This window comes from Microcebus murinus, chromosome 26 (genome assembly GCF_040939455.1).
Source record: "Microcebus murinus isolate Inina chromosome 26, M.murinus_Inina_mat1.0, whole genome shotgun sequence".
Classification (NCBI taxonomy): domain Eukaryota; kingdom Metazoa; phylum Chordata; class Mammalia; order Primates; family Cheirogaleidae; genus Microcebus; species Microcebus murinus.
The window spans coordinates 13,038,645-13,061,032 of record NC_134129.1 but is presented as its reverse complement, the minus strand read 5'-3'; the positions used below and the strand labels follow the sequence as shown (position 1 = coordinate 13,061,032).

The following is a 22,388-nucleotide window of genomic DNA, read 5'->3' as shown; positions in this document are numbered from 1 at the left end:
ACATTTGAAAAGGTTCAATAACTTTCCAAAAATGTAGTAAGTACATGGCAACATGGTAGAATCAAGGTGAAAATCAAGTTTGCCTCCAAAGTCTGTGCTCTTAACCATTCTATTATATTGCCTTTAATAGTGTTTATATTAATAGTAACTTAATTGCTCTTTAAGATAATAAACTCAAGGAAGTCTTGCTAAGATGCCTAAAACTGGATATCTGACTTTTATGGAAAATGGTAGTAATAGTCACAATACTCATATACTTTATCTAAGGGTTTTTGACTTTTTGCTTAAAAAAAGTTTATGTAGTTTTTCATTTGATGTTATATTTCATCTTTTGATTATTTACTTTGCTAAGGAGGATGTGATTTTGATTTGAAACTTTTCTCAGGGTCTGTTACATATTTATGATACTTGTTTGCAGTTCTTCGAAAATAGCATGGCATGGCTGATCTAAATCATTCCCCCCACCCACTAATCTGAAGTTGCTGTCTGTTTCTCGTCCTATATTTTGTCTCCATCTGTGAGGGAACAAAAGACTCCATGGGGGATCATTTTTTTCTTGATGGATTCTTGACAGAATCCATCATAGAAAAATTAACTTACTTTGCACAAGGAGTAGTTTCCCCTTAAAAATTTGCATAGAAACTAAGGTTGCCAGATAAAATACAGGAATCCTAGTTAAGTTTGAATTTCAGATAAGCAACAAGTATTTTTTTAGTTTAAGGCAGGTCTCAAGTATTTTAAGGTTGAGTAAGGTGCATGGGACCTGGTGGTGGAAGGTGGTAGCCTCAGATTTCTGGGGTGTCCCCTGGGGCTTTTGTCTTCCGATGCACAGTGGCAGTTCTCCTAGTTCATCCTGGTGGAATGTCCCAGCTTCCAGCTCTTTGGCACTAGTGGCTCACAAAGAGTGTCTTTGGATTGGGTGTTTTTCCAGAAGCTTCTGCTATGATTCCTTGACTTATTCACATCACTTGGTCCTATCTACCGCCGCCGCCACCCTCCCCGTGGGACATGCGGAATTTAGGATTCCTATCACACTCAGAACATGAACTCAGGCCCTCCTGCAGCCCACCTAGGACCCTTAGCCCTTTCTATTCTTCCCAGTGACAGTCTTACCCCAGAGTTTCAGACAGTAGCAGAGTAAGCCCCTGTGTTTTCCACTTTCGTCTCAAACTTGCTAATACTTTTCTTGCCTCTCCCAACCTGCGGTTTCTCCTCCCACCTCTCTCTCACTTCCTCCATTCCTACTCACTTTCCCTCTGTCCTACAAAGAATTTGTCTTCTCGCAGGAGACTGTTCACCCTACCCACCTTCCTGGGATCTGGTGGCCAAATAGCTGTAGTAGGAAGATGAAAAATACATGGGCTCGCTACTTTAAAAATAATTTCCATTTTAAACCTAAGTTCATTGAGGTTTTACCATGCAACAAACTCTATGGTGAAAGCTCTAGAGACATCATCTAATTTGAGAGGTAAATGAAACATCAAGAGTTAATTAAAGAATATAGCCTTCAAGGTCAGACTGCCTGTGTTCAAATCCTGGCCATGCCGTCTATTAGCCTTGTGGTTTTGTGCAAGTTACCTAATTCACTGTACCTCAGTTTTCTCATGTGTAAAATGGGGCTAATAATAGCATTTACTGCACAGAGTTTTTGCAAAGATTAAATGAGGCAATGTACCAAAAACTCTGCCTGGGATATTGCAAGAACTCTATAAAAGTTAACTAACATTATATTTTAATTCTCAAAAAGAATTCTAGGGTGTATTTATCATTATGCCTTCCTATTATTTATAGATTTGAAAGCTGAGGTTTGAGATAGTGTCCCTTATCCAAAGTTGTGTATCTAATAAATGGTAGGGCCCATGCTCTGAATCAGCGAGGGATATTTCAAGACTGTAATGTGAGTGAAGAGTTAATTATTCACTGCTCTTCAATACTTCACTACTTACCTGAGACTGGTCTTATTTAGGCAAATACCTATCACCTAAGAGAGCTACAGAATCTCTAATATTTTCAAATCAGATTTTTAAAGTTTCCCCATTTTGCAGAGGAGCCATGGTTCCTACTTTTGTTTATTGTATCATTTATTGCCTCGTGATGTTTTATCACAGTCATTTGTTCCCGTGCCTGTCTTTTCTATGGGGTGTGAGCTCTAGGTCACATACCACTGTCTTCCTCAACTTCAGCTTACAGCAGATGTTGTTGAATTGAACTGGATTATGTTTTTTTAAAGTTTCTTTTTAAATTCCCCAATATTCCCTAATTTCAAATTCTACTAGCTCCACGATGTCTGTATGTAACCCTCTTGCTGGTTCTACCTTCCAGCATCCTCTAAATCAACATAAAGGAGAAGGGGGTGGAGGTTGTATATTTGTATTGATTGACTGAAACTTGCAAGTGCTACCTCTGAGACCCGCAGACAGACAGAGCAGGATGCAAATCTGGCGTACTCATTTGCAAGCTCTCTATCTTTGGCAAGTCACTTAACTGACCTTAATTTTTTCCATAATGCAAGACTAATATCATATTTGTTACAGCACTTTTAATTAATAAAAAAAACATTTAGTGGATACTTATTATGTGTCAGACACTGTAGTGAGTGTTAGATTTGAATATCTGTCTCTTTCAGTCTCCTGGGGAACTCTAAATGCCTTCCTGTCAATCAGTAACTATTAGGAAGGCAGTCTGAAGAATGGAGCTTTCTTTTTGGTAGAGGTGGACAACTGTGACAGTGAGCTCTCGATGAATATGGGGAGACTGACAAAGCCATTTATGCCACCATAAATTTCTTAAACAAACTGTCCTGTTTCATTATCGCCAAAGGTACCTTGTGAAATGAGCCAAAAGTCTCGATGGAAGATTTTGAACTACCTTCTGTGAGCAATAGAAAGGCTGGTGGAATTTTAAGCCAGGAAGAAAAATGCTCAGATTTACTTTTTAGCGAGCCCACACAGCCTATCCAATGGAGAATGGATTAGAGAAGGATGAGATTTAGTGCAAACGGGTAAAATAGAAGGTACTCTAGCTTCTCAGTGAAAGTTTATAGTGGATTGGACAAAGGTGACAGCAGTGGGATAGAGAAAAAAGGTGATCAATTAATACCTGGGAGATGGAATCGAATATATTTGGGGATAGGTTGGGTATAGGTAAGGGTTAAAGGAAAAGGCATCATTTAAAGATGTTACTCCTGAGCAACTGGGTGGTTGTAGAATGATTTATTAAAATAGACAACATAGAAAGAAGAGAAAGTCTGCTGGGAAGAACAGAGTTTGCTTGGAGATGATCACATCTGCATGCCTGAGATATATGGAAGTGGAGATGTTAAGTAAGCAATATTTAAGGGTCTGGATTAACTCTGTAATGTTCCAGGTTGCTGTAGAGACAGTCCTATTGTTCGGATAGTTTGATAAACTGATGAAGCACAAGAAGGAGCAGGCATCCAAGAAGAGGGCCAAAGCCTCGTAGGTTGCTGATTTCAATCCTTCCATTGTTCTTGCTTGGGAAGATGGGCCACTGTGCTCCCAGCTCGGTACCTGACTGCCCATAGGGACTGCTAGAGTGGGGATGGGACCAACTGGCTGGGTTTTCCAACTTCGGAATGCAAAGACAGCAGGTGAGAATTTTAATGTGGACAATCCAGAATCCCAATAGCAGAATGAGAGCCAAATCTGGAAAGAAAGAAGCCATTTGGTCTTACTGGTCCTAACTACAAAGAATATTTAGGAATTTTGTGTCACACACATAACTATGTGGCTTAGCCATGTCGTACCAATCCTGCAAAAGGGATTTCTTGTGATTTTCTGCTCCTTTTCATTGTCACATGTATTGCAAACCTCTTGTACTTAATAAAGAAACATTGTAGATGAAGCACTCTGTGTCTTATGTGTTTCATTATTATAATATATTCTGACCATCCCCAATCATCTCATTTGCAGAAAATGACTAATCTGTGAAAGCAAAATGTACAATCAAAGCTTAAAAATGGTGATAATTACTGCTCTTGTGTAGGAATAAAGTATTATCTTTTCTGGAAATTGAGCGAAGTTACACAGAGCACCAAGGGACAAATCTGTTTTATTTACAAATACTAAGTTGATAGGTAGGCATTTGACACCTGCATTGCATATTAATAAGTATGACTTAGTGTCTAAGCACTGGGTCATTATTTTATTACTACCTTTGCTGGCACAGACAGGGCTACTCTTAGTTTTGGAGAGAAATAAAGCACGTCTATGAGATGTGGAGATTGATCAGAAGATTGGAAATATCGACAGTTTGAATGGGGCATGTATGAGCTTGCAGTGGCCCCAGTTCCTCCTGCTTCTTTGTGACCACACTTTTTTGCCACGTGGCTTTGCAGTTTCTTCCTGTCCTTATGTGAGTTTGTCCATGTGATTTGCTTTGACTAATGGCATGTTAGCAGGTGTGACATGACCAAAGACTTGAAGAGCGTTTGCTCAGTTGGACTTGCTCTACTCTGCCTTCACCACAAGAAGAACAGACAGCGGGCTAGTCCTCTGGTACCAGGTAGAGGAAAGACAGGTAGGGCAGACAAGTCCCGTCTGCAGCAACCTGCACTCTGCTGACCCTCAGCCACTGAGCTCTGGCGTGGTTTATGACACAGTCATCAAGTGACATTAGCTAACCGATAAGGGCAATTGCAGACTCAAGAGAAAGACCCCAGCTAATGTTAGTAATATAGGGGGAAATGAGTGAGAGATAAAGAGACAAAGGAGAAAGACAGACAGACAGATATACACACAGAGAAAGGGAGAGGGTGAGGGGCAGAGACGTTGACACTGGATGAATAAATAATTCAGTATAAGAGAATACAACTGTTTTGAGGTTAAAAAGTGAAAACATCGAGGAAAGTCAAAGGCTTGGCACATGAAGAATGAAAACATGAATGCATCCAGAAAAAATGATTCAAGAAGATTTGAGGCCAAGCAAAATAACAAATCACCAATTTGTGCATGGTCTGAATATAAAAGCAGCAGGAATCGCTGCTGGAGGATTTGATCCCTCCTAAGGTGAATCTCCTTCTCTTTCCCTGATCCCCTCTTACTTGAGCCCCTGAGAAAGTTGTTCTTCTGGGGGAATGTTGCCTCCGTGAGACAACTGGCAATGACTGGAGACATTTTTGATTGTCATGCCTTGGGGTGTTCAGTGCTACTGGCAGCTAGTGGGTAGCATTCTACCATGTCTAGGACCTCCCTGACAAGGAATTATCCAGTCCAGAATGTCAATAGCACCAAACTCAAGAAATCTTGCCGTAATATATAACTGGCATGGCCTGACCTGTGACATTCCAGAAGATTATATATAGCCAAGAAGGAGAATGGAGCAGAAGTCAGACAGAATCTGTTTCTTGAGGACCTAGTATGCACTAAACCCTCAACTAAGCAATAGAGATACAAACATGAAAAAGCTGCGGTCTTGTCTACATAGAACATAGAGACCAAACAGTGAGAAAAACAGAAAGAAAATTTTTAAAAGTCCTATAGATACATTGCCATTACCTTCCCTCCCCTCTTGAGTCAGAGCTTCAAGCGTGTCCATGTCCCCGACAATGCATATCGCACTTATAATGTATATATATAAACCCATCCCCTCCCTCCACCTGTCCAACACCCGATATTTTTTGTTGTTTTTTTTATAACATTTTGGTTAGATTTTATAACTTTGCCTTTACTTAGCAAAGGTTAGAGGTATGCCCTTCCCCTCCACACTGTAAGCTTAACATTTGTATCCCCATATTACACCGAAATAAAAAAAAAAAGTCCTATAGATAAACACAAAATGACAAACTGCCATGAAAGAAAAGATCTGGGGGTTTATGGTAACAATTTGACTTAGGTGGGCTAGAGAAGATTTTAGTGGCAGGTACCGGTTAGGTACCTGAGGATGAATTGGCATTAATTAGGTAAGTAAAAGTGGGAGAGCCGGTTGGAAAGGGATACAGCACGTGCAAAGACGCTGTGACAGAGGGCACGTGGTAACTTTGAGGAACTGGAGGCAAAGCAATTTGGCTGAACTGCCTAGAACAAGAGCAGGGTGGCCTGGGGTGTGATGGAAGAGGCAGGCAGGGGCTAGATGATGCAGGCATTTTTGAGAATTTGGATGCTTGTTGCAAGAACATTAACAATCCAATGAAGGATTTAAACAGGGAATGATGTGATTAGCTTTGTACGTTTGAAAGATGGCTGTGATTACCCTGTGAATTAAGGTTTGGAGTAGTGAGTGGAGAAACAACCAGGTGGTGGTGGGGATTAGTCCTTTATTGGGATGGCCGCTAGTGCCAGTCATGTTGGCATTTTGCTCACAGTGGAGGGAACTCATTTGAGGTGATTGGAAGGAAACCGGAAGCTGGAGCAGGGCTGACAAGTGAAGGCAAGTTAGCCAGAGCTTCCCAGTAACCAGTCAGGCACTGGATAGGGCTCGGGTTGCTGTGGGTTAATGAGGTGGGACAACCTGCTTACTCCCGGGAGTGAATGGAGAATCTCCACCTAGTGTTTACTTCTTTTAGCCTGAAAGTGGTACCTTGCCAACTGGGGCAAGGGAGTCATCCCAAGCCACCCAGCTGTCCCGACCAACACTTAGAGATTGGTAGAAGTACTCATTTTACCTAACACCTTTCCAATCACCTCCTAACTTCTCTGTTAGGAGCTGTAAGCACTGACAATACTTCCTTATCTCCCTTCCTCCACTGCTTTATGTAACACATTTTCATCAGGTTAATTTATTTAAATAAAACCAGGTATCAGGAGCCTACTGAGCATCTAAGGTAACAGAGGGTTCTCAAGCGTGGGCTATGGACTAGGCTGTCTCTGTTCAGTGTCTGTTTTTACCAGCAGCATGATTCTGGCAAATGTACTTACTGGCTCTTAGCCTTAGTTTCTTCACCTGTAATACGAGGGCAGTAATACTACTACCTCATAGGGCTGTTGTGAGGATTAAATCAGTGTATGTGTGAAAGAACAGTGCCTGGTCAATAATAAGCTCTCAGTGATAGCTATTATAATAATTGCTTACTAGGCACTGGAGATAGAAAGATGAATATAAATGAGCTCTGTTCCCAGAGGATGCATAGTCTAGTAGTAGAGACAGAGACTAAACATATAATACGACAGGAACAGGTAGGACTTGGTCTAGAAGTGTGGAAGAAACACATTTTCCATCCGGGTCTGTATCTTTAGCCCAGCCATTCTGCGGAGCACCTGATCTGTGTATCACTCTGCTCCCTGGCTGTCACCACTGGTGGCTCCAAAGGAAACCCAGGCACCATTTTTTATCCCGTTGCTGGAGCGAAAATCTCAAGTGTCATTCTAGTGCCTCCACCTCACTGTTGCTCAACCGATCACCACGCCTGGCAGCTTTTACCTCCTTAATATCCCTCACAGTCAGCTTCTTCCTCACTGTGTTAAACTCTGCTTGTGTCAACTTCATCTTCCCCTAAATCATTGCAGTCCCCCCTACCCCACCCCCCTGCCTTGTCCCAGTAGCTCTTCCTTCCAGTATTGTTCCTCCCACTTTCTTGTCCACACAGCAGCTTGAGGGATCTTTCCAGAGCACAGAACTGGTAGTCTTATTCCCCGAATGAAAATTTAAACAGCTCCCAATTGCTTTGGTATGAAGTCCAAGCTCCTTGGGCAGCAGAGGATGCTCTTTACACAGGCAGCCTCCCTGTCTGACCCCCTGCTGTTCCTGCTCTCCTTTCCCCAGACACTTCCTATGTTCCTAACGGCCTGGCATTCCCTGAACACAGCTCTGCTCTGCCTCTCTCACCTCTGGACCTTTGCAATGTGCCTCTGATCTTTTTCCTCCTGCCTTGACAGAGAATTAATAGCAACTTTTTATCCCATACTTGGAAACCTGAAAAAAAGAAAAAGCAATGGGGCAAAATGCAATAATTCAGCATTTTTATTTCCAAAGAGCGTACTCAAGAGACCATTTGCTTCTTATATCTTCCTCATTGTTTACTCTTTTCTATTTGGTGTGGATGTGGGGATCCAGTCACTTGAAGTGATAACGTTTGAAATTTACAACTGTTAATGCATTTTAAAGTAAATATGAAAGATCTACAAAAACACAGAATTTTAGTTTATCATTTTTTTCAAGTTGTAGGAAAGATATGAGACATGCTTCAAATCTGCACATCTTATTTTAAAAATATCATGCTAATAAATCCTAAAGCCACACTTTTGAGGGTTTGAGTAAAACCACGATTCCTGTATTCTCCCTGAAGGAGCTGAGTATGTAAATGCCAGTCATTCCTTATTAATCCACTCTTTGATGATCTCAAATACAGTACCCTTGGTTCCATTATCTGGGATAATTGATGTGTACTGTGTCATGGTTCTCCTTCACTTTGGATTATTAACAATCTCCATGACAAGCTCCTACAACTTCAACTTAGTTTTTTGCTTCTCTCTCAGAAACTAGGATGATTATTGGTTATTTTTTTCTAAATCTCAAAGTAAACCTTTCTCAAAGCAAACCTACTTTAGAGAGTATTTCAACATATACCTTTTAAAATATATTTTTAAAGAATGTCTATGTTAATGAGCTTGTTTTTTTTTTTTTTTTTTTGGACTTAAGGCAATGATCTGATTAGGTTTATTGACAAGGACCTTTCACAAAATAATATTAAAGCACACTACTACTTTAAATTTTGATGGAGTGCTTAAGTGAAAAAAAAAAAAAATAAAGCACCTGAAAATAAATGCTAAAACTCCTCTATGGGTCAGAAATCTAGTTAATGAGAATGAGAGTCCTTACTCTAAAGGACAGTTATCCTTAAGTAGCTTAGCTAAGTAATGATCATGGGAATTATATGCTGGCCTATGAAAAAGGAGTTAATTGCATTTTCTCACCTTCAACTGGGCAGATACACATATCATAAAATCCACTACTGTTCTTTTCCCAGTGTTCAAGGAAGTACCTTGGTTAAAAATTCTTTATAACTTATGTTTGGATGTGATCCTTGAAGATGAGTGTGATACTCGTATTGTCATGCAGTTATTTGGAATAGCTTCCATTGGTCTATTTTGTGCCATGATTATATTTTGGGTATGTTATAAGAATATAAGTCTTACAAAATTTTAGTAAATCATAGAAGTTATGTTTTAAAAGTCACATAACCGAGGTGTCTCAGGGAAGATATGGTGGCTCTGTCTAGTGGCTTTGGAGGACGGAGTATCTGGGATTTGAGAAATGGGCTTCCCAATCTGTAGCTGGAAATAGGTGTGTATGGAGGTAAGAAAATGGTGGGGCCTCCACAGGGTTTTATTTAGTTGCCTCATGAAATAGGACACACATGATTGATGGAAATACTCATTTTTTTTTCCCCAAAGACCATTCTCTTTCATCTACATGAGTAATTTGTGTTTTTCTGATGACCTGACAGAGACCATTTTTTTTAAATTAAACTATATCCCTGGCCTTGTATTATCAGTGCATTTGCCCCTCCTTGCTCTGTGCTGCATACAGGCTCACATACATTAGCTGAGGACGCATGCTACTCTGCCCGAGTAACTTTCCTTTGCCTCAAATTTCTCTGCATACTATTCAGCTATAAGAAACAATGGTGATATAGCACCTCTTATATTTTCCTGGATAGAGCTGGAACCCATTCTATTAAGTGAAGTACCCCAAGAATGGAAAAATAAGCACCACATGTACTCACCAGCAAATTGGCTTTCACCGATCAACACCTAAGTGGACATATAGGAATAACATTTATCGGGTGTCGAGCGGGTGGGAGGGGGAAGGTAGAGGTGGGTATATACATACATAATGAGTGCGAGATGCACTGTCTGGGGGATCGTCATGCCTAAAGCTCTGACTCGAGGGTGGAGAGGGGTCAAGGGCAATATATGTAACCTTTACATTTATGCCCCCATAATATGCTGAAATAAATAAAAAAGTATAGGGAAAATGCCAGTTTACTCCACCACAATAAAAAGGAATGCAGAAGAAAGAGGCAGTGTTACAGAAAAAGTTTCTTCTGCCTTGTGAAGTTTGTCTCTTCTCTCCTTAGCTGTGTTAATCGCAATTTCTTTTGTGCCTACCATTATAACTTCAATCCATTTCAATTATAATTATTATCACACTAAATACTGTATTTTACTAATTTACAAATGTCCAGTGCTTGGCATATCACTTGGCATATGTTAGATAATCAATAAATTTTTGACTGAATGACCAAGGTATTGCTGGCATCAGAAATATTTTTTGTACATAAAAAATATCTTTAAAAATAATTAAAAAAAACAGCTAATATTTTTTTCAGCTCTTAGCATGTGCCAGGCACAGTACTGAACATATTATACAGATTTTCTATTTAAATCTCATTAATAGGCCTATGAGTTGGGTCACATTATCCTTATATTGCAGATAAGGATACTGAAACATGCAAAGCTAAGGAAATTTCCCCCAAGTCATACAGCTTGAAAGGGGTTGAGATTGGAGCTCTAGCACCCATATTCTTAATCTCTATTACAGATAAATGGAGATGGATGTAAATAATTGTAGTGCTATAGCTAATTAAAACAATGGATTTAGGTAGTTGGCCCACTTGTGATACAAAATGTAAATGATCAGATTTACTTGAATAGTCAGGGAAAGCTTCCCAGAAAGGGTCAAAAATATTGACGGGCATGTGCCATGGTGAGAATATTTGACCTAGTTCTCTTTTTGGTGTTGTCACCAAGTTTTATTAAACTAGGCTGACCTCATGCAAAACATCATTAAACTCACTTGTTTCTATCTCCTTATCTGTGTAAGAGGTGGTTTCAATGAAATGACATTTCATCTTAAATATCTTGATTGAAAATGAATTATTTCACTGGGGCATGTGTCTTGCACATAATGCAGACTCATAAACGTCTACTGGATTGAAACTTTGGAACAGAGAGAATACATCCAGTGGAAGGTCTTGTTGCAGCTAAAACCATCATCTGTCTAGATTGTTCTTCTTTCATTATCTTATATAGTTTTTGAACATTAGTGGAATTTTCCTGTAATATTTCCTTTTTTGAAATTACCAAATACAGGGATATCATGATTTATTGTTGCTGAATTCCAAATTTAGTTGTTTGAGATTTATTATTTTTCTTTCATTCCCAAGGTGTGCCTTATGCTGGGGATTTGATTTGATCATGATCTATCATTGTTTTGCTTTGTAAACTCTGAAGAATCTTTAAGAAATCTGGCTAAACTATATATCACTTATATGTATTAATGATGTATGAGTATACCCACATGGGAGAATATGTATGAGTATATTTTCATAGGAGGGAATAAACTATGAACCACTGATTCAATGTCAGGAATTGAATTTTCAGAGGGGCACAATCCATCCTCTTACTTATGGGAAATGAGTCCCATCTCTCATCTATATCATCTTTGTAAGAGGAAATATAATCATCTCTTAAATTACTTTTAGAGAAAATTCATGATCTCCTTCAGATACCAATAGAGAAAAAAGTGTATTTGAGATGTACTGGTGATAATACATAATTTTCACTGGGAATTGTGTTTGGGGCTGGGTGTAGTAGTTTAGTACATTTTGGGGGGTTAATTTATTTTCTCTATTTTTTATTTTCAATTTCAGTGACTTTTGTTCTTTATTATTTCCTTCCTTCTGCATATTTTGGGTTTAATTGACTTCTCTTTTATTCTAGCCTCTTAAAGTAGAAGCTTAACTTATTGATTTAAAAACCCTTTCTTTTTTTGTAACTTAGACAAAGGAGCCAGGAAGTGCCTTGCTTATTAGCTTGTTCTTCTCTGAGAACTGAAGCTATGTGTAGAGTTTCCTTTCAATCGCATTTAAGAAACTTAAGTTCTTTCATAAAGAATTTCCATATACAAATGTTTACAGTGACTTAGACAAAGCAGCTAGAAAGTGCCTTGCTGATTGGTTTGTTTTTGTCTGAGAACTGAAGATATGTGTAGAGTTTTCTCTCAATCACATATAAGAAACATTAAGTTCTTTCATAAAGAACTTGCATATAGAAATGTATACAGTGACTTGCACAAGGATGCTAAAAAGTGCCTGGCTTATTAGCTTGTTGTTCTCTGAGAACTGAAGCAGTAGAGTTTCCAGTCAATTGCATTTAACAAACATTAAGTTCTTTCATAAAGACTTTCCATATACAAATGTTTACAGTGACTTAGACAAAGGAGCTAGAAAGTGCCTTTCTTATCGGCTTGTTCTTCTCTGAGAACTGAAGCAGTGTGTAGAGTTTCCTATGATACCCACATAAGGAACTTTAAGTTCTTTCACAAATTACTTGCACATACAAATGTTTATAGTGACTTAGACAAAGTAGCTAGAAAGTGCCTTGCTTATTGGCTTGTTCTTCTCTGAGAACTGAAGCAGTGTGTAGAGTTTCCTTTCAACTACATTTAAGAAATATTAAGTTCTTTCATAGAGAATTTCCATATACAAATATTTATAGTGACTTAGAGAAAGGAACTAGAAAATGCCTTTCTTATCGGCTTGTTCTTCTCTAAGAACTGAAGCATGCATTTAATGCTATTAATTTTTGTCTATGCTACCTTTAGCTAAATCTCATATATTTGGATATATTGTGTTTTTGTTTTTATTCAATATAAAATATTATTTCCCTCAAGGAACCTCTGTGATCTCTAGTTATTTAGTGGTGTATTATTTAATTTATAAATAGTTGGGGCATTTTCTAGATGTTTTTCTATTATTGATTACTAGTTTAATGCTGTTATGGTCAGAGAATATATCTTGTATTATTCCAATTCTTAAATTGGTTGTGGATTGTTTTATTGCCCAGAATATGATCTGTCTTAGGGAATGAGCTGCCATAACTTCAATATAGAGCTGGTGAACTTAGAAGGAATATTGTGAGCCAAAGGGCCCTTTTTTTTTGGACTACAGCCTAAAGCAGACCTAAAGTGGGCCTCTGGGTTTCCCTGCCACTGTGCTGCTCAATACGACAGCCATTAGCCACATGTTCCTATTTACATTTTTAAAATCAAATAAAATTTAATGTTTTCAATTAAATAAAATTCAAAATTCATTTCCTCAACCACACTAGCCATAAGCACTTAATATCACACATGTCTAGTGGCAAATACACTCGACATATCCATCACCACAGAGTGTTCTATTGGGCAGTGCTGCTCTAGATTCACATCCTGATTTTGGCCTTTGAGGTCTCATCACTCTACTAACCAGATGAGGCTTGGAGAGACCAACTGAGGTGGAAAGAGTCAGGGAAACGAGCTTCCTATATGTGAGGCTTAGAGCAAAGCTTGCAAAGTTGTTCTTCTCAAGACTTCTGGCAGGGATTTTTTAATGAAGGAGGAAGCTATAGATCTGTTTTGATGGGGAAATTTTCAGAGAACAAGCTCTATGGCAAAATAAATCATTCCATTTGAAAGAAAACATTTTTACCTCCTTTATTTGTACCACCAATCATACAGTGGCCTAAAGAATGCCTTAATCTCTCTTTGGTGTTTCAGGCAGATGCAACTTGGGAAGAGCTGCAGTAGCTGAGAGCCAAGGTGGGAAAAGTTTAAAATCTTTATTCCTGATATATGCTGTGTGCTTACTCTATGTCTGTCTCTTCCACAAGACTGCAAACTCTATTATGATACAAACTGTGACAATTATGGTCATATTGTATCTTCGGGATCTAGCAAAATGCCTGGCATTCAGTAGACACTCAAAATATTTGCAAATGAATGAATCAATCCTATTTGGATAAGGTTTATTATTATTAGTTATTTTGATACTATATATTAAAGTAATAGAATTTGTTCTGTTAAATAACATTAGCTCCTATAACTGTTCATTATATACTGCTCTCCAATTATTTATTTCCCACACGTATGGGTCCCAACAATGTGTGTGCTTTTAAACTGGACTTAAGGGTCTTAACTGGGGCTACATTGCATGTTAGACAGCTTGTGCTTGAGCTTTAGGGACCTATGTGTATGTACATGTATATATTTTTCTAGAGAATCTAACAATTCTTAGATTTTTGTTAAATATTCAGAGAGGTCATGAACCACCTGTCCTCCAAATGTTATGAACAACTAGGTTAGCCAGCTCTGGGCATATCTGAAATGTCACTTTCAGTTCTGTGGCTTGGTGCAGAGTAAAGAATGCATAATTGGGATTGAGGAAATAGGCATACTACTACCTTGTTAAAGTCTCTAGTCTGATTTGGCCTGGATTTTATCATATATAAAATGAAGAGAGTGAAGATGATGATGGACAACTTCTACAAGGCCTTGTAACTTGGATGATTTTATGTTTTAGAACCCAAGTCACTGGTTTCCCAATAAGCTCGTTGAACCTTGTGTTTCTTAATCTGAAGCAAGTCTACACTGTAAAGTCTAACTTTGGGTCCTTTATGGGCCCCAGATCATTATCTACCACACTCTAAAAAGTTCTAAGTTATTTGTAAACTTGTATTTCTTTAGGTGCTTTTAAAAAATTTCCTGTGTGCCCTTCAACTGAAGATATAGTTTATTTCTGACTTCCTGTTCTGTCAAAGGCATTTTGAATTCTCAACCTTATTTCCATGGTACTGGATTTTGTGTAGAGCAGTGATTCTCAAAGTGTGGTCCAATGACCCTTCCAAGTTCCAGAGATCCCTTGGAGGAGGGGGTCTACGAGGTCAAAGCTATCTTCATCATGATACTAATCTCTTATCTTGATTTTTTTCTCTCATTCTTTCAGAAGTTTACCGGTAGTGTTTGATATCACAACAGATGGACTGCATAAGCAGATATAAGGAGGACCCAACTGCCTTTTATTAAGTCACACATGGAAAAGACCTATAAAAATGTAAACCAAAAGCTATTCTTCTGACTACTTTTTTAAAAAAATGTGTTATTTCTCATAAAAACATATGATTTATTGGTATGTAATGGGTTTATTATTGTTTTCTTTTAATGAATTAATATATATTTAAAAAAATTTCTCAGTTTTAAGTTTGAATGGTAAATATCCACAAATATAATACACATGAACAAAAGCTCTTTGGAGTTCTCAATAGTTTTTTTTTTTCCTTTGAAAGAGAGTCTTACTCAGTCATCCTGGGTAGAGTGCCATGGTGTCAGCCTAGCTCACAGCAACCTCAAACTCCTGGGCTCAAGTGATCCTCCTGCCTCAGCCTCCAGGGTAGCTGGGACTATAGGCATGCACCACCATGCCTGGCTAATTTTTCTATCTTTTATAGAGACAGAGTCTCACTCTTGCTCAGGCTGGTCTTGAACTCCTGACCTCAAGCAATCCTCCTGTCTCAGCCTCCCAGAGTCTGGGATTACAGGCATGAGCCATGGTGCCAGGCTTCTCAATAGTTTTTAAAAGTGTGAAGAAGTCTTGAAATCAAGAAGACGACATAGAAGAACTTCATCTTATTTGTGCTGTTATTTAGTAGAAAAATACCATAGCCCTCATTGCTCTTGGTCTCACCATTTGGGTCTTAAAAAGATAGTGCAAGTCACCAAAGGTGCCATGGTCAAGTTAGCAGAGGAGAGCTCCAGGCAGAGAACTAGCTGGGAATACACCTTGTAACTTTTGAGCATGTACGTCCCCTTTGTACTCCAATTCTCCCTTCTCTCAGAGATATTACTACCAGATGTGCTTAGTTTAGAAGCCCTGTATGGAAGTCAAATGATCAAGTAGCTGAGCCACAGCATATAGCACACTGCCATGAAGTAAGCCCAAGATACCACCTTTTTAGGATAGTTACTAGCCCCAAAGAATTCCCACCATGAACCTCTACTTTCCCTGACACCCCGAAACAGTACCTGGTCTTCTGAAGTAGTTTTTCTGAATCAGACCCATACCTAGTATTTTCACAAATGTTTCTTTGAGGGATATTTAAACCATTTTATGGTTCAAGCCATTATTTAAGAGGGGGAGAAAAAGTCCTAGAAGATTTCTTGCCAGACCAGCCCCATCTATAAGCAATTACTTTCGGGTTGTGAGTATTAGCAATACTCAAGGGCTTGCTGGAAGCAACATTTCTATTATTGTTAATGATGAAAATGTTTGGCTAGGGAGTATATCCATTTTCCTCTTTGTTGTTTATAATCGATTACTCACAGTAACCCTAGGTGGGAAGTACATTTTTATGACAGTTGTGCTTCAGAGAGAGAAGAGAAATTCTGAGTTATTGGTTATTAAGGTTTGCCTATTTATAACATTCCCGTGGGCATGGCAACTGGGAAAGTAGTAGGTATTTTAAAAAAATCATTTAGTTTCTCTGTCAAATTGTTGGGGTTTTTTTTGTTTTGTTTTGTATGTTAAAATAAATGGAAAGAAAATCTGGCAAAGTATGTTAATACTAGAGCTTGGAAGCACAAAGCTATAATTGCTTGATACATACAATATGCACATGTATGTTTATATATAGCATATCAAACTGTGATAGATTGATTTTGAAGGTTAGACATCTTTTATATGATGTCGTTTTCTTTTAAACTTCTGCTTAAGGAAAGTGCAGAAACTTTAACTTTTTCTGTATTTTTAAAATTAAAGAGAAATAATTGGAAGAATTAATATTTCTTAGTCGCTTTATTGGTTTGGCATCTCAAGCTCTTGAACTCAAGAAGTCAACTAGAAAATCTTTTTATTTGTGGAAAAAAACACTAACTCATGTGAATGAGACAGAGCATAAGAAAGAAGTTAAGTCTGAAAAATAGAGAGGAAAACAAAAACAAACATAAAAGGTAAAACTTGGCAACATAGTACTTCATGATGAAAATGTTTTAAGTGGTTTGCATAAGAGATAAAGGGGATGGCAATATATTTTAGAACACATGCTCATCAAAATTGGTTATAACATTTTTTGAAGTTTTTGTGTATGAAAGCTGACAACAAAAGAACTTCAGACACTGAGTGTTGAATCAGTGTGGCAAAAGTTGACTTTACTTGAAATGAGATTGAAATCTGAGGGCAGGAAGATGTCCTTGTTGTTAATACCATGAGGGGGTAGAATGCTAATTTCAATTTTCAATATGGTTTCTGTTAAAAATAAAAACCAAAACCTTGTTATGTAGAAAGAAGAAGAAATATTATAAATGTTTGAATTTCATCCTGATTTATAATGTTGCTGGTTTTAGAAAATGAATCCTATTTCTACAAGAACTTTGCTTTTTAACTTGGTGCATGTATGTGTGTGTATGTGCTACGTTTTTTTTGTGTCAGTACTAGTAGCAAACTTGGAATCTGACAGTGGTTGACAAGCCATCACCAAATCCAATTATAGGCTTTTTAGCCAAACATAAGCCCCTGTGAGAACCTGTAATAAAGTGAAATAGCAAATAAAATAAATATTTGTATAATTAATAAAAGTACACCTATTGTCTCCTCACAGAAATATAATCCTAAAAAGAGTTAACAATATGTTATATAATTCAGTGATCAGTTAATGAGACTAAAAAAATTCCCCATAACTTTAGGAAAGCAGTCTCCAAAATGTTAAAGCAAATATTGGGAGGTGTCTATGGCCAGATATGATAAATTAGAATAAAGGGCTTTAAAACAAGATTTTTTTTGACTGTACATTCATAAATGATCTCAGGAAGGAAGTTGAAGAAAGATCAAAGAAGATCAATGTGTCTATATAGAAAGCTCTTTGAGCTCAGACATGAAAAGATCATGTACAAAAGAGGCACATGCCCAAGGACAAACACAAAAGAGTGGCTCAACTCTAAAGAGCTGGGTCAAGAAGGCTAAAGTCCAGAAAGACTTTGTGAGAAATGCTAATGGCCACAAAAGTCCTGAAAACTATGTTTGGAGCAAGCTGAAAAACAAGAAAGAAGTAGGCTCAAACTCAGGGAAAATAATATAATGTTAAGAGGTGGCAGAGAAAAAAAAAATTTTCTAATTCCTTCTCTGTCTCTATGTTCTGTATCAAAGACTAAAATTTGTTTATTGGGCACCAATTTAGTGAGCACAGACAGTTATTTCAGAGACCAAGTGCAATGATTTATATAATGTAGCATAGACCCATTTTGAGGTAAGTCTTGTCTATTCTTATTTTGTTAAGTGTTCTTATCATAAAAGAGTGCTGAATTTTGTTGAATGCTTTTTCTGCATTTGGACTATTTTACAATGTGCCCATTGTTACCACTTCTCACTGTGCTAACACCATAGCCCTGAATACCATTATCTTTCACCTGAACTGTCTTAATAGCTTCTTATTTTTTTCACCCTTGCTCACCCCTGCAACTTGTTCTCTCTCTCCTCTCTCTCTGTCTCCCTCCCTCTCTCTCTCTCTCTCTCTCACATACACACACACACACGCACACGCACACACACACACACACTCTTCTCCTATTCTCTGCACAGCAGCCCGAATGATAATTTTAAAACAAAATTCAGATCATGTTACTCCACTATTGGAAACCTTCAGTGGCTTATACAGATTTATGGTGCAGAAAAAAATGTCACCAATCACCACGTTCTTTTCTAGGCTCTGATGGCTAGTCTTTAGTGTGCTGCCTCTCAGAGGTCTCCTTTAACTTCTCTGTACTTTGCTTTATCCTTTCCCTACCAATATTGATACCAGTGACTAATCACAGGGCCAAGGGGCCTTGTGGAACTGCAGTCTCCTGATTTCATTTAGCCATAAAGGTATGTTGAGTTTCAACACAGTCTTGTTCATTCAAAAACTACACGTGCTAAACAATAACTATCATCATGATACATTGCCATCCCTTCAGTTTTGTAGTTTCAGGTAAGCTTATGATTAATATTCCCTTAGTAATGTTGTATGCAACCAGTTTGATGAAAAGGCATAACTTATGCAATATGATCAAAGTAAGACTTTATTTTTCTTTCTCGTTGTTCCTTTACATTTTGTTACTGGATGAAAACTTGGTCAAATTGCCTGGCTTTTCTTGTCTATCTTGGGCAATAGCTTCACCATCTCCTTAAGTCATACATGCTACAAAAAAGAATCTCCTGCCCTTGAAAATAAAACCCTGACTTAAATTTCAAGTTAATCTTTTATACTGCCTCAACTGGGCTCACATGTGCAGGCCATTTACAATGAGGGAGGAAGGTAGCCCCTCTCTCTCTCTCTCTCTCTCCCTCCTCCCCACCACTCCTTCAACCCTAGCTGGGGAAATAAATGTTTCAGCCCCTTCTGGGATGGGTGTGTGGGGAGACAAGAGAGGAAAGAAGGGTGTGGTGGTTTCAAAACACAGCCCCAAATCCTTTGCTGCTCTTCCCATGCAGAGGGAAAATGTATATTCAATACCTTAGGATCTTTGGGGGCTTGTGACTATTTTGACTAAGAGAGTACAGTGGAAGTGATGTCCTAGGAGGGTAGGTCATAAGAGCCAGTGCCTTTCTGCTTGGTGTTTGTGGCACACGTTATTCTCTTGGAATGCTCAAAGAACACAGCCAACATGCTGAGAAAAACCCAAGTCACATGGAAGGGCCAGATGTAGTAGCTTCACTTAGCTTCTCCAGCTAAACCCAACCTTTCATACCAGGCCCAGGACCAAGTGTAGGAAAGCAAGGCGCTCAAGGTGCAAAAGAATGTCCTGCCCTTGAAAATAAAACCCTGAATTAAATTTCAAGTTAATCTTTCATACTGCCTCAATTGGGCTCACATGTGCAGGCTATTTACAATGAGGGAGGAAGACAGGACATTTCAAGGGCAGGACATTTAAGGAGGCCTTCACTTTTCAGAGTCTCCCAAGTGCAGAGTGGACACTTGCATGAGAGTGAGAGTGAGTGCCTCCTTAAGTTTGCATCCTAGTCATCCTACTTGCTTCACACTGGTCTGGCTGGCCCAGCCCCTAGTTGTTTGCTGTGGGGAAGAGGGCAGGGCTGCGAGGAGATCAGCTACTTCTCCCCACAAAGCCAGCTCCCTTAGATAGGAGTCACCAGAGAGGGTAAGAAAATTGATAGGAAATAGAGAGAATAAAAGAATACACAGAGACTGAGGTATAGTTTATACTTTTATATAGATAGATCATATAAAGCAGGGGTACTCAGGAGTCTGGACCACATCTTCATAAGTGGTCCAGCTCCAAAGTTAGATTCACATAGGTTTTTATAATTACACATATCAATTACCAGTTGCCATATTAACACATTTACATATCAGGTAATGCAGTTGCAATAGGTAACAGGTAGTGGGTTAGAGTCAAAAGTCCTCTCAAAGGGCTTCTAACAAATTCTAATCTATCTAGGTGAACAAACAGGTACAAAGTCTTTCAAGGACTAACTTCTAAGAGATAGCTATCAATTAACAGAGGAATAACAAAGAGGTATAGTGGCTCTATATTTCTTTTATCTAGTTATTGTGAACTTAAGGCAGACAGAGAGCAGGAAGAGAGCAGGAAGTCCATCTCTACAAGATATGTTGTTTATAAGCATGGGGGCACGTCTCTGGGCAAAGGACACTCATTGTCTCTGGCTCCCATTCTGAGAGCCAGATATTTACGTGTCTTGTCTTTCAAAAACAGGAAGACCTCACAGATTTTGAGATAATTGGACCAGGAAGCCTTCCTGGAATACATCCCTACTGGAGCTTTGAGAGCTATCCCAAGGTGAGGAAGCTCTTGATAAGCAAACTAATGAGTTCACTTATTTCTTCAGGGCAAAATTCTGTTTCTGCCTTTAACATAGCAATATTGGGCAATGCATAAAATAATGATCATATGAGCCATATCTCATTAATTCCCGAATCATCTTTCCCCAATGGTTTGCAATACCCCAGCCCTTGCAGTCTTCCCAGATGAGGGTCCAGATATCCTGGAGAACTCACATAATCCATGAGCATAATAAAGCTCATATGTTATGCTGTCAAATTCAGGGTGTTGCTACACAGTAATAATTAGAGCAGAGGGAAGACATTTTCTTACTTGTACTGAACTGGAATGTGTTAATTAAGGTATTTTTGTGGTTTCTGGGTCTGGTAAATGTTTTAAAGTGACTCTTTCAATCATTTTTAAGTTCCCTTTTGAGCCTTTTTAGGGGCAATTCCTATGACCAAAGAAGAGATTGGGACTCACAAGATATGCATCTCCAAAGAAGTCCTCCTACAAAAGTCCCACTTCCCTGTTTCCCTCTCTTGGCTCTTTTCCTGAAGTGAGTGCAGGGTTCCTGAGTGAAGGGCACTAAGGTCAAGAACATGCTACAAACACGTCCATGTATATACTCCTTCGGAGAGTTTGCTCACACGCACTTTGCTGCCCAATTGCTGGCACTTCTGTTGAAACTGAGAGTCCCAGTTTAACACTCTATTAAACAGGATATGACTTGCTAGTTTATCTCACTTATAGAATTCATTTACTAGTTTTATAATTGGTAATCTTGTATTTATAGAATCAGCATTGATCTGAAGGAATCATGTAGAATGTTCAATTCTGTTTGACTCAAATTTTTTCCACAGTTTATATCCGACAATTTGAGGATCTGCGAAGGAACTTGGGTGGCGTTTCTTGCAAATCTCAAGGGCTTTCTGTATATCTAGGACCAGATAAGAAAGCAATGATAGTGAAACCACTGTTCTCGCTTCTATTTATGGCCTGGATTCCCAAGCAATGCCATTCAAGGTGAAGAGTGCCAAGGTCAAGATGGGCTATTTATTAATGTGTTGAGTGTTTTAGAGTCAGTGGCATTCTTGTTGTCACCTCTATTTCTAACTGCTTATAGCTTCCTATAAGGAAGAGTGTCTGGCCCAGTGCCTAGAACATAACGAGTGCTCAATACCTGTTAATTTAATGGTTGTGAATGAGGGTTTCAGAGCAGGGGTTGGCAAACTTTTTCAGTAAAGGCCAGATGGCAAATATCTTTGGTAAATATTTTAGAAACCAAATATTTGGTGTCTGTTACAACTACTTAACTCTGCTGAGGTAGTGTGAAAACAGACATAGGCAACATGTAAATGAATGGCATGGTAAATAAAACCTTATTTATAAAAACAGGTGGTAGGCCAGATTTGGCCCACAGGGCAACCCCTGATCTGAAGTCAGACAAGCCTAGATTTTGAAATCCTGCTGTATGGAATGCCAGCCATATGACTTTTAGCACATCAGGTAATTTGTGCATAGATTTCCTTATCTGTAAAATGAGGGTAATCATTTCTTTTTTGTTGTTGTCATAAGGATTGTATGAGATAGGTACACAAGGCAGTTAGCATAGTATTTAGGACTGTGGTCACCAAACCCTGGGGCATGGACTGGTACCAGTGTGTGGCCTGTTAGGGACCAGGCTGCAGAGCTCTACCCTCCTCAGCCCCTATTGCCATCCATAGAAAAATTGTCTTCCATGAAATTTAGGAACCGGGAGCACAGAAGGAGGTGAGCAGCAGGTGGGCAAGGGAAGCTTCATCTGTATTTACAGTTGCCCCCCATCCCCCCTCACCTGCATC

The 22,388-nt window shown here is 38.7% G+C and overlaps 1 long non-coding RNA gene across 1 annotated transcript in view; it reads left to right on the top strand.

The window, feature by feature from the left end:
- The window catches only part of LOC105867884 (uncharacterized), an 89,131-nt gene extending 74,316 nt beyond the window's left edge, over nt 1–14,815 (top strand). The window contains exons 2-3 of the long non-coding RNA XR_012915073.1: nt 13,498–13,539; nt 14,723–14,815. This is a non-coding gene — a long non-coding RNA (uncharacterized LOC105867884). The remainder of the gene's footprint in view (nt 1–13,497; nt 13,540–14,722) is intronic.
- Nucleotides 14,816–22,388: the final 7,573 nt, after the last annotated feature.